Source organism: Bombus affinis, chromosome 5 (assembly GCF_024516045.1).
Source record: "Bombus affinis isolate iyBomAffi1 chromosome 5, iyBomAffi1.2, whole genome shotgun sequence".
Lineage (NCBI taxonomy): Eukaryota > Metazoa > Arthropoda > Insecta > Hymenoptera > Apidae > Bombus > Bombus affinis.
The window spans coordinates 13377765-13390672 of record NC_066348.1 but is presented as its reverse complement, the minus strand read 5'-3'; the positions used below and the strand labels follow the sequence as shown (position 1 = coordinate 13390672).

Sequence of the window (12908 nt, the reverse complement as noted above, 5' to 3'; positions counted from 1 at the left end):
GCTTCAACTATGACACTATTGTCTAAAAATAAAGGAAAAATAAAAGAGCATTTGTGGATATTTGAGAGGATGAAGAGGAATCGGAGATACGAATCGTTGCGGGCTTATTTGTCAGCTTATTGGTTGGTATAATCCTTCGCAGTGAGCTTCGTTCGAAGTGTAGGATATTTGAGATGGGATTATGCAATTGCGAGTGGTGTTACGCGATTGGGAATGGATAAATGTAATATTTGGATAACGCGATTCTTTTTAAATTATACTTTTTCTTCGATAAAACGATCGTTCGTCGACTTTGAACTTCTCAGATAAATATTTCTATGGAATGGAAGTTTAAAAAGAAAGTAAAGCTTAAGAAAATGTCTTATCGTTCGTTGACTTTCAGCTGATGGATTTAAACGATGATCCCGCAGTCAGAATTATTTTTAAAAATTGCAAATGACGATGAAAACGATGTATTAACGCGAATACGTTGCTTTCCGAAAGCAAGTTATTCGTTCTAGAGAAACTTGATTAATCTGAAATGAAAATTTCATGTTCGATTTTTTAGATCAACGTGAATTTCACTCTTGTTCCCATCGAGGCCAAAGCGTGTGCAAATATGTTTTCACATATGTATACGCCACAAAGCGCTACCTACGTGCTTAGACGGTTAAAAATAACGTAGTAGGTGCTACGTTTTCATTATTATCTTGCAACTCAAAACACTGCACTTTCTTTGGTTTCTGAATTGACGTCTCACAACACGTGCACCTTCTTCCCTTTCAAAGCCACGCACAGCTTACTAAACAAGTCGGTGCAAGAGCAAGCAAAAAAGATACGACCACTTTACGTCGTACATAAATACGTCCCTAAGTTCTCATAAATTTTCGCCAATTTACTTCAACTTCACTTTTTCTTCCATAGCGTAACGATCGCCTCTCTGATTTCGTCTTCTCATCAAAAAATTTATACGATCCAGATTCCATAAAAATGTCTACAAATGAAAATAAAAGCTTCTGTCCCTCGAATTCTCGCAAATTTCGCCTCTTCGAAAACGTAACGACTGCATCTCCCATGTTGCATTCTGTTATCAAACAATTTTTATTATCCCAATTCTCTGAAAATTCTATAACTTAAAAATAAGAAGGAAGCCATCTGTGTGTGTGTTTCTGCTGCTCTCTTTTTTTTTTCGAAACTTCAGAGTATCTCCGCCAGCTGATCCGAGTTGCATTTGTCGCGGCGAACGTGGCGGCGACAAAGGCAGCAAAATTCTCGCACGACTCTGTCCCCCCGTGGAGAGAATCGTATTTCTGTTGTCGCAGAAATGTCATGCAGACTGCAAGCAGAAGCGAAAATGCCACGATGTTGACACATCGTCCGCCGCTAATTGTAAGATTGCACGTCTGCGAGACAATGGCGAATCACGCGTCTGAGATTACGGTGTCGGAGGGTGCACGTGTGTCGGCCAATGCCTTCGCAAGTAACGAGACGATGCATTTGATAGATGAAAGTGCAGATTACGTTCTCTTTAAGTAAAAGGTAGCGAATATTTTATTCTTTCTTTACGATGCACCGTAATTGGAAATAGAGAACATAATTGGGGATGAAAGATGGACGAAATGAATGCAATCTTGCGTGTGATTTGATACTTTGTGGAAATTCCAGGAATAATTTTAGCAGTAACCGAAGTCAGCAACGAGTGGGATAGGCATATTTTTGCCTACAGGAAACTTCGGCTTATTCGAGTTTGTTGATGCGAATCTAAACAACGAGTGGTAGAAGTACAACTTCAGTGTAATTTAGTTAGGATATTGCTGCTGATAAGAGTAATAACGAGTATACATCGACATTCTTTTCCTTATAGCGTCTATTAAAGTAATGTTAGGGATAGTGTTGAGGGGAAAATAGACCTGAATGAATATCATAACATGAGCGTACTTTATTCTACGGAATATTCAGTGTTCAGCTATAAAATAAAAAAAACTACTCGATACTAGAATTTTATTTTATCGGAAAGTTACTTACGGCCGTGGAATCGCTATGAATATTTATTATACGACCCTTTTAAATTCTAATTCTAAAATTCTGTATAATTCAGCTGTATAAAAATTTTCGACACCTCGAACCGAAAAAAAAAAAAACACTCGAGTTCCAAAACTAAGTATTATCGAGAACTTCGCTCGATCTACCCCCAATTAAGTATCATTTCCTTTGAAAAATACGCAATTAACCGGGGGGGATTAAAATTTCTAAACAGTTTTTTATCAGATGTTATTAGTTGCTCGATGCGACTCGGTAGATAACGTGGTTTTTCCACGTTCGAGAGGGGATCGTTCCGCAAAATTGTCCTACTTAGAGGCAATTAATACGGGAAGGCAATTAACGTCGGTTTCCTTGGCAAATGGAAGATTCGTTTATCACGACGTTTGCATCTTACTTTGTAACAACTAGGAACGGTCTCGTATCCGCTCGTTAATCGGTTTATTAGCATCTCACTAAACTCAGACGCCTAATTATCCGTTTTTTTTTCTTCTGACTGTCGACATCGTTGTACGTATATCTATTAACCTCGACCTTTACACGATTATTACCTTTATGTTCCTTTATGTTACTACTTTTTCGATTATCTCATCAATCTTCTGTTTATACAGAGATTTGAATAACGTCGGCTGGAATTATTATTATTGAACGATTTTTTATGTAATATTCCTGTTTTGCTTTGTTTTATCACTTTGGATGCTCGTAGAGTTGATTTCGATTAGCTTTTTGTTAGAATTTTTCGAATAATAAATTTACAGATAACTAAATGACATTAACGCTTTTGAATAACTGTTGATATTTAGATTTTTACGACTTTACGTTGGTTGAATACAAACGTTTGGTATTTTGTGCGAAGTTTTCGTACGATTCTCGTCCTGTTTCCTTCGTTCTATCAATGTGAATATTTGTAAAATCATCGAAGTAGACTTCTCGTTAGAATTCTTTTTAATAACCCGATATCTTCGAGGTCAGATGTCCGTGTCTTTTCTGTGATCTTTTTTTAGAATACTCTCGACTTGGCGAACCATTGCAAATTTATAGATTGTAGTATATGGTTTTGCGGTAAAGCAGAAGGTAATTAAGAGCGTCGTAGCGTTACTAACATTCCTTGATTCTGTAACGCATTCGCGGCATAACTCGCATAATTGCAGAGCCTAGATACGAGCCGTTCGATGATGTAAATGAATGAAAATCCAATGAAAATGTATTCTATTCGAAAAATGCAATTACAAAATATTCGAACATCCTTTAAAATGTACATCAAGCCCAGAAAGCTGGATCGAAATATTCGCAATGAAGTCAATTAAAATATTCGAGAATGTTTTAAAGAGTAGACGAACTTCAAAAAGCTGACACGAAATATTCGTAATTAAAATAATTCAAATATCCGAAAAGTGCTTTTAAAATATATCCACAAATTCATAATGAAACTGTACGGAAATACTCTTAAAAAAGAAAAAAAAATAGACAAACTTCGAAAATCTGATTTCAATAAATTTCACAACGTAAGAGTATACCAAGTCAAAATTCTATTTGCTTCGCTCACTCTTACTAATTCAAATTCGTAATTGGATCGTTCTCCAGTAAAGCGGTATAAAACTTAAATTCGGCCTTTTAATTCCTCGTCCCGTGCACTAATTTGGGTATGTAGCGCAATTTAGGTCACGTTACGTATCTCTCAGCTCGTGTGCCACAAATGTATCATGAATTAAAGACTTCAAAGAAATAAGAAAAAAAAACAGAGAGTAAAAAATGCCGAGAGCTCGATTAACGCGAGTCGCTGGTCAGATCGTAATTGCCAACAGAAATAGAGAGAAATAATGGTGGAATCGATTAACCGCAAAGGACACTATCGTGTTTTTTTTTTCCTGCTGTTTGTGTGTAACGCGATTGGCGGTCGCGGCGCCTTTTCGAGCAACGAGAACGTTCTTCTGTCAAGCAAGAGAATTTATGGAGGAAATCTCTAATTGAACGGCTCGTAAACCGTTACGAAACCCAACGTGTTCCCGTGCCCAATTGTTCTACCTCGTAAAAACGTTCGTTTGCACGTTTTATGTATTAATAAAGAGTCAGTTTCGCCATTTGTTCTCCGCCGACCTTGTCGAAATTCCCTTGAGAACGCCGCTAGTCTCTACGCTCGTTTGCAATTTTATCTTTCGACAGAGTCAACGCGATGGGGAGAATAAAACTTGCGCTAATTTGTCTCGTTTGCGAGTTTTTAATTACTCGAGAATTAATTCTCTGTAGGAAACGTCGTAGATAATCCAGCAACGAGTGAATTTTGGAATCTTTGAATTATTCCGATCGAATAACAAAGGAATACGATAAAATCGTATTTTTCTACTTTTTACGAAGAAACAGCTTTCAAAATTCATTACATCGTCGATTAATCCCGTGTCAGCAAAACGATTATCTTTCCACTCGGCTTTGAAATCAAACGCGTGCTTTTCAAAATTTTCCAAATATTATTCATCGCAGTATAATGATCGCGTGCCCTATGAGGAAAATAATAAACGAAGAATAAATTGTACGCTGTGCGTGGAAGATAAAAATTCTCCTTTTAATCGGAAAATCCTTGCGCTTTAATCGCAGAGAAAGAAATAGTAGCGTAGAAGGGGACTACATACGGTACATAGTTAGCTGTTGGAATGAAACACACGGAGAAACGTTGATTGCACAAAGCATTAACGTGTCACGAGGCTTGGTTTGATCAAAGGGTATAAAATCGACGAGCAATTCACCGTAAAATCTGTCTGTCATTAGTCTATCGTTTCACTTGAACGCTGCTGCTAACTTTCCCCCCTTTTCAACGCATTCTCGCCGGAAAGAGTAATCGAAAGCTCTATTTGCCTGTCGGCATCTGATAAATCGATGCCTCGAGGTGTCTGACTCGATTTCTCTCGTGCAAAAGCACGTAATGTTAATCGAAGCGATTTGTCATTTTTAACGTCCGAGAAAAATAAATGGAGATTTCAGAAACTTTTAATCCACGAATAAATAGAATTTATTCGTCTTATTTATCAGAGACCAATCACTTTTCGATATCAACCATCGATTTTTAAATTGTATACAAAATCTCCATAATCAAAAGACAGAGAAAACGTTCGCTCGGTACAAAGACACAAATGATAATAATAAGACGCCAATACCCCGTAACTCGTCTACGTATCTATATAAATACAGATTTTCACGCGTACTATTAAAGAAACAGAATTTGAAAACTTGCTTCAACCTCTAAATATTTCAACGAGTACCTGTACGCGCGTTAGTTCGAAATTTTGCATATTCTCGCGTACCATGCGCGTTCTACTCCATCTTTGCATATTGAAATTGAAGTGCATAAATATCCACAGCGTAGTCTTCGCCAAAAAGACGTAGAATCAATAATCGTTTTTCTCCGTCCTCTCCAAAAAATCCTCCAAACTCATCCCTTCTGCCTCATTTCACTAGTCGATTTGACTCTCTTGTAAATATCGATTAATTCAAAACCACTTTACTCCTGACGATAGAAAAACCGCGTTTCTCATAAAGTGAGTTTTTCCCGATGGTTCATAGCCTGGCAAATCGGTGGAGCAATTTTCCACTCGGCTGTTTATCGTTTTACGCTGCAACGTCGTCGCCCCTTCCGTAAGCTGTAAAGGTGTACTCACACCGACATCTGACGTAACCGAGCGTGACCGCGGTCATTTACATCGCAGTTTACAGATCTCGTTTCTTCTTCTCACTCTCTCTCTTCCCAACATTCTCTTCTCTTTTCCTTTTTTCCCCTCCCTTTGGCGAACTCGGTTGGCCTCGAGACTCTCGCAGGTTGATAATCCACTTGAGTGGCGCCGTTGCTGATTAGCGACACCCACGCGCACCCTTTCTACCTCGCCCTCTTTTCCTCCTCACCTTTCTACTCTCTTCAACCTTCGATTTCGTATCCTTACCGCTTCGAAGAAGGAAAGTTGTTTGGAGGACGAGGGGATGAGTTTGTTTGGCAATCTTCGATGATTGTTTTCGTTCGGTTGATCGTGCAACGGCCGAGATGAGAAGCTGTTCGAAGATTCTTAATTCTTTGGGAATAGAATTTCAGAGATTTAAAGCTCGTGCGATTACACTCGAATATGTTACAAATGATACGTAATTTTTTAAAAACGATTAGCTTCAACCAGACACAATTTTCGTGGAAATTTTAATATATTTTGAGTGTCTGTTATCCGCATGTCTGATTAGAGACGAGATTAGAGAGAAACATCTTATTCTTTTTGTAGAATTCTGTTACGCTCTTCTTTGAATGTGTTCTGTAAACAATTTTCACAATCTCTTGATTCCTCCCAAACCAACCGTTTCATTTTGCAAGAATTTTTTCGCCATTTGCTATCTAACTTATGAGCTACGATCGCTGCGGATTAACAATTTAGACGATTAAGATTCAGAAAAAGAAGAGCGAGGTTTAGGAAAATATCGGAGATTCAAGAGAAACAAGTTTCGATCAGTTATCGCTTGCGCGAAGTTTCGTGAATTTTCGAAACGCTACTTATACCAATATACGCTTTGAGTTACGCGAGGGTGAGTGACTTTTCCTTGAAATTTCTTTATTGATTCGAAGCTTTTGTTGCGGAGCTCGCAAAGCTTCCTGCAAGAGAGGATAATTTTGGATTTTCGCTTGTTTAGATTCGATAGATCGTTTTCTTTATACTTCTGTGCGAGTAGAGTTTAGAGTTCACATTCGATACGAGGAAGGTGTGACTAAGGGACAAGTTATGAATTAGGTTTGGGAAAGTGGTTTCATGCCAGGAGGCACGTAACGCTCGATTTTCGAGGCGCGCATTAGATATTCGACTTCCTTGCGAATAAAATATTCATTATCCAATATTAAATAGAATCAGACTTAGCAGAATGCTTTCAGCTTCGTTTACCCGAACGTATCTAAACTCGGAGGACAAACAATCTACGCGATTAGACTTCTTCGCATAACAGGAGCTTGCGAACTTTTCTCACTACCAACCTTTTGTCTTTTACATAATAGAAGCTCGCTTTTAACATTTTAGGCACTATGCCCCACTATAATGGCTTTCGCGGATGTCATCTTATATCACGACGCGCCACTATAATGACTTTCGCGGATGTCATCTTATATTACGATGCGCCACTATAGTGGCTCGCTCTATCGACTTGTACGCTCACCGTTTGAGCCAAATGATCTTTCTCATTTGTCTTGCTTCACACTGTTTTTGCCCTCACAACGTTTTATAACAGCGTTAACAATATACAGACAGAATATATAGTCTTTGTCTTTGATACACCAGTATCGGTCGTTAATATAAATATACCATGCTCTTTTTAATATGCCGATCCGTATCCTTGTAATTTTTTAGGGTCATCAACCTCAAAATGTCGCTTTAAAATAGAAAACGAAGAGCAATTTGAGAAACACTATCGCGCTATGAGTTTGAAAATTGTATCGTGAGTCTATGTACCGTACCGTGCTTTAAAACATATCACACTAAATTGTATTATTAATTATTAAATCAAATTATTAAAATTAAAGTATATGCATCGTATTTTTAAGAAAAATTATAATTTAGTTATCAAAGTCTTCATTCCAATGTGCTTGCGTAGAGAACAGAATTATCCGTCACACATTGCGGTGCTGTGGCGTTTACGCGTAATTCGCGTGAAACTCTGTCATACAGAGAAACAAAATTCATATAATAAATAAGAGGTTAAGCGAATTCAAACAGCGAATGTTCGATTAACGGAAGTTTAAGTTAAGCGAAATTTCATTCTAAAAGTGGAGTTCTATCGCGCTCAATTTCCTCGCAGACAATAGAATCTTTACTTTCCGACCAAAACACGCTGTTCGCACAGTGACGAAGTCTGCCGTCTGCGCACAAAACACACTGCACTTTCAAGGCGCGAACAATCTGGACCTTTCCTTATCAAGCAGCACTCCTTTTCCAACCTCTCACGAAACAAGAAAACCCACGATGGAAGCCCCCGGTGTCTCGTAAATAAGCTCGAATTCCGGTTCTCCGGATCGAGCGCTGTAAGTCAACGCGTTCCAGCCGACTGAAAGGTCGTGAAAAAAGAAAGGGCGCGACTTTCCGTCGCCGATGTAATCTAGTTTCGTCGTTTTCTGGCTGTCTGCGTCACGCCTTCACAAAAGCTCAGAAAAACGTGGGCGTGCAAAACGTCGCAGGTCGTTACACTATAATTAAAATCATCCGCTCTCTTACACATTGTAATTTCCACCAGCCACTTTTCAACCTCGAATCCTATCTTAACGTGAATCTTCCCTTTCTTTTTTTTCAGGTGAGTCCATTTCGATGTCCATTCGTCGCGGTTTTCACCTGCCAGACGGAGATGTTATCGGTCGATTTGAATCGTTCGAACGGAGGGAAACGAACAGGTACACGTGTCCTCTTGTTGCTCTCTTCGGAAGCTACCATTAGAAACTGCTGACAACTTGGAATTTCTGTGAAATAAGAGAGTATTTAGAGCTGTAGCGTGAATTAGAATTTTCTTTCGATTTCTGACTCGAATAATACGACAAATGTAACACGCGTTTTGCATTTGGTTCAAATCAGCAAACGAATATAAAAATTCGTATGTCGGAAAGTTCCGGTGTAATTAAAATAATATGCGAGATATCGCAAAATCTATTACTTCGAACCGACGATATCGCAAATATTGGCGGCTAAAATGTAAAACCAAAGTACGTATCTCGAAGAAATCAAAGTGGAAGATTTATGGGAAAAACATTTCTATATGTACGCGTATAATTTATTAAAAGTCGTTCAAATCTTCAAAGACGAATTTTAATTCAAACACGCGATTCAATAATTAATAGCGATATCGTAACGTCCGATCTACGCTAAATTTAGAAAACCACTGCGAAATATTAGAAACTCATCGTTTGAGCCATTCTGATAGTTGCTAAACAAGGCAACAGTCCCTTTCATTAAAATTCTCCATGATTCAACGAGATAAAAAATTATTAAAATATGCTTTCACTTCCGAGAAACGAAGCCTCGCTGAGAGGGTTCAGCTTGTTAGGAATTCTGGAACGTGCGTGAACGGAAGTTCCATGGAATTTTTCGCTGGCCTGGGAGGCATTGGTTGGCAATGCCACCGCGTTGTCTGGTCGTTGTAACGGTGCATCGATCGTTAGTCCTGTCATGGTATACCTACGGTTGCTACGAGATGAGCATTCGACTTTCACAGTCGCTGACTCACGTGTTACGATCGTCGCGAAACTCGTTCGAGGCGTACGTTTTTCTTCGCGTGTTTTCATCCACTCGCAAGACCAGAATAAACGACAGCCTTTAAAGTCGCGAAGAAAGGGAACAAGCTGAATGTACCGAAGAGAATATCAAACTATCAAACGTCGCTTTATCAGACGTATCCCGCTTGTTCTTCGTATAACAGTCCCAAAATCTGTCAGTAGAATATTACATTCAAAATCGTGTCTCTTACTATTTCTGACTGAATATCACGTCTCGCCTCTGAATTGGTATTTTGTTAAAGTATTCCATACGTCCTCTTTGTCTGTTCCAAATCTTCTCCATAAACATCCGAACGTCTCTTCGTCGAACGATTCCCTAATCGTCCTGTTCATAACGATTTTGAAATTTATCAATCAAATATTGTATCGAAAATGGTGTCTCTTACTATTTATATAAAAGTATCCCATACGTCATCTTTGTCTACAATTTCCAAATCTTCTCTACACAACTCCGGACGTCTCTTCGTTGAGACCTATTCAACCTTCTCCCATTCAACTTTTGCGCAACAATCAAAACACCTACTATATTCTACGATTGTACTGGAAATAATGTGCGACGTTCTGGAAAGAAAATTCCTTTCGAAAAATAAACAGAGAAAAGGTATAAAACCACGGGTTAATACGAACGTAACTCGCCTGGAGGTCGTGTCGAGCAAAATGTCATCCAGGAATCGGTTGGTTCAAAGTGGTAAACCGACCGACTGGCATGTAATGTCTACTGACCCAGAGGTGAGAAAAAGGAAAGGGGGTCTGTTCTCGTGTGCACGTCTGGAATTCCTTCGTGACTCATCGGCATTCGCCAAGGGGCCCGGTATGGGAACTCGCGTACTCGCTCTTCGCGTTTCCATGCCACAAACGATCCACCGACAGAGTGACTCAGCCGAATTTCTTGTTGCGCTCCTGCCTCCCCCTTGTGGATCCTCGATTTTCAGATCGACGGCCTGCACAATCTGCACAGGTCGTTGTGCAAGCCACGACGGATGAATCATTTTCGCGAAGATTCGAAGAATTTGCTTGATTACTGGCTGAGACGCGTAATCAGGCTTATTAAGTTGGCATACGGTTTCGGAATACGTAAAATCCTTTCTAACTTGGAGTCTATTAGGTAGATCGTTAAATCGTAAAATTAAGTCGTATGTTAAACTTCTGGAATGCACAAGGGTGTTTTATTCTTAGGGTTTATTAGGGTCGTTGAACCGAGGTGTGTTCAGTTTCCAAATTTGCTCGATTTTATAACGTTAAACATGTTTCATCTAGGCTTTCATTAAGATCGTTAAATCAGAGTGTGGTTTTGAAATTCATAGAAATGTTTTATTTAGAGTTTAGTGGAATTACGATTTATGGAATTATTGCTTAATGTTCGAGTGTCAAGTACTACGTGCTACAAAATTTCCGAGAGAACGAACGTTGAAAGTTGACGAATCCTTGTAAACGAAAGACTTCAGAAGGATCGTCGACCTTTTCAAAGGAAAGAAACGTGGTTTAACGAAGAGGAAACGTGGAATGGCCGTGCACATTATGCGTTCGTGATAACACGCACAAGGCGATACAGAAGCACGTGGCTCGGTATCGTAACGTACGACCTTGAACTTCCTCCACGAATGATTCACAGCCTCGTCCATTCATCCAGCTCATTCGTTCATGCTGCGCGTGCTCGTGGCTGCGCTTACGCGGAAAAATACTCGGCGAATTGGAATTACTCGCTGAAATCTTGCGAATTTATTTTGTACACACAGATACGCGGTAGGAGGATGCTGTGGCAGATACCCAACTGCATATCTCAATTTACTCTTCGCTTTTTTAAAACAGTGTTTTCTTCGATTCGAGATTTTATGCTTGAAATTTATATTGCCATATCAAATATCTCAATACGTTCTCCACTTTTTAACGAGAGTTTCTTATTTTTCTAGTTGTTCCACTTCCCACGTTACGACACTTTGATATTTTTCTAACGAACTCGCAATTCTTTTTTAAAGTTCCTTCTTGTTACGTAACGAACTGCCGCAGCTTCTTCATCGTGCTTCAGCCGATATTGCGAACTTGGAACAAGATTACGCGTCGTTCTTGTAACTCACGTAATAACTCGTTAAACATATAGAACCAATAGTATCTATATACTTTTGAACAAACATATTCTCAGACGCCAGATACCACCCGTGTTACAAGACATTCGAAACAAGCAGAAAAACTTACATTGAAAAATATTATTTTCGAATTTGCTATTATTCGATCGTCTTCTCGTAATAAACGAATTCGCGAAAGAAAATTGTTTCTTGATAACTGTACGTTAATCGTGTACTTTATGTAACGGAATTGATAAAACTTGTAGTCTATCGTCGAATTTTATCTTGCGAGAAGATTTAATACTTTGTCCTACGATGAATCATTCTTCTTATTTTCGAGAGCTTCCCAACATCTTCCCATATTATTCTCTCGTACTAAATTACGCATTACAATACCGATAACGTTTTTTTAAGGAACATATCTCCTCTATCAATCATAAACGGTGATTAATGTCATCGATTTCTTTTCATCGATAACGTATCCCCGATTTAAGTTTTCTATGGGTGGGACCGAACACGACCCGATTACGCGGTACGCTCGCGTAATGAATTTTCAGAGGCGGCGATAAGCCCGCCGGCAGAAGGTGAATCACCGATCCCTCCACGGAGTTGTGGCTCTACTCTTCACAGCGTATCTCACACGGTGACACGCGTCTCATGACTCACCGATCCGGATTGTGCCACAATAATTTGCCCCTCTTCGTCCAAACTTCATTCTTCAACGCGAGACTCATCTTTCGTTTGGCCGATCAATTTATACATGGATTTAAACAAATTCCACGATAGAAACGAGGTTACATATGCGACGGAGAAGCTGAACATATTTCCTTTTTTTTTTTTTTTTTTTGTTTTTTGTTGTTGTTTGATAATTGGAAATTTGGAGACGATATTATATATCAGAAAATGAAAAAAAATTAAATTTCAAATTCCAATTAAGCTGGAGTTAAAAAGTTAGCTGTTGCAGCCTGTTTGAAAACTTTGACTGTTTTGATTTTTAATTTTATTATAACAGTGCTCGTGGTAACATGAAATATTTCTTCGCGACGAGTATACTCGTCAGAAACAGCTAACCGGTTAATATATCGAGCGAGTATTTTGTAACAGAATATAACTTTATTTAACCCAGCTGTTTCTGTCGCCCTATCTTCTTTTTTTAAACTATTTAATCCATTAAAAACACAGTATACACGAGAAGTAATAACATATCAATCGTATAATATTTCTTATCACATTTTCAATTATTCGCTCACAGCTTCCCATAATATAAAAAAAAAAATCAGATGTCAATGAACTTGGAGTTTCTAATTACACGATCTTCCAGATTAAGAGTTGGTCCAAACCTTGGAATTTCATGAATGAAACTTTCCTACTATAGATAAGTCTCGTACGAGAACTCGCGTAACATTGTGGCTCCTTTTTATCAAATTTCCTGCTCGTCCGTATTTAGAATGCCACTTCGATCAAATTCGCTGAATCAGTTCATAATTTTGTCAAGGTTGCAAAACATCGATAATAATCCGGAAGTGTCTATTCTCGTACACTGGAAGACTACGGAA

General features: G+C 38.8%; 1 protein-coding gene across 4 annotated transcripts in view; it reads left to right on the top strand.

Annotated features, from left to right (window-relative positions):
• LOC126915956 (NAD(+) hydrolase sarm1) overlaps positions 1–12908 on the top strand; it is a 137811-nt gene that overhangs the window by 74681 nt on the left and 50222 nt on the right. Inside the window, exon 2 of one of the 4 annotated variants that reach the window (XM_050721214.1) lies at positions 8317–8413. The exons of the other annotated variants lie outside the window; for them this stretch is intronic. The gene's annotated coding sequence lies outside the window, so the exon portion shown is untranslated. The remainder of the gene's footprint in view (positions 1–8316; positions 8414–12908) is intronic. 4 annotated transcript variants of the gene reach the window in all.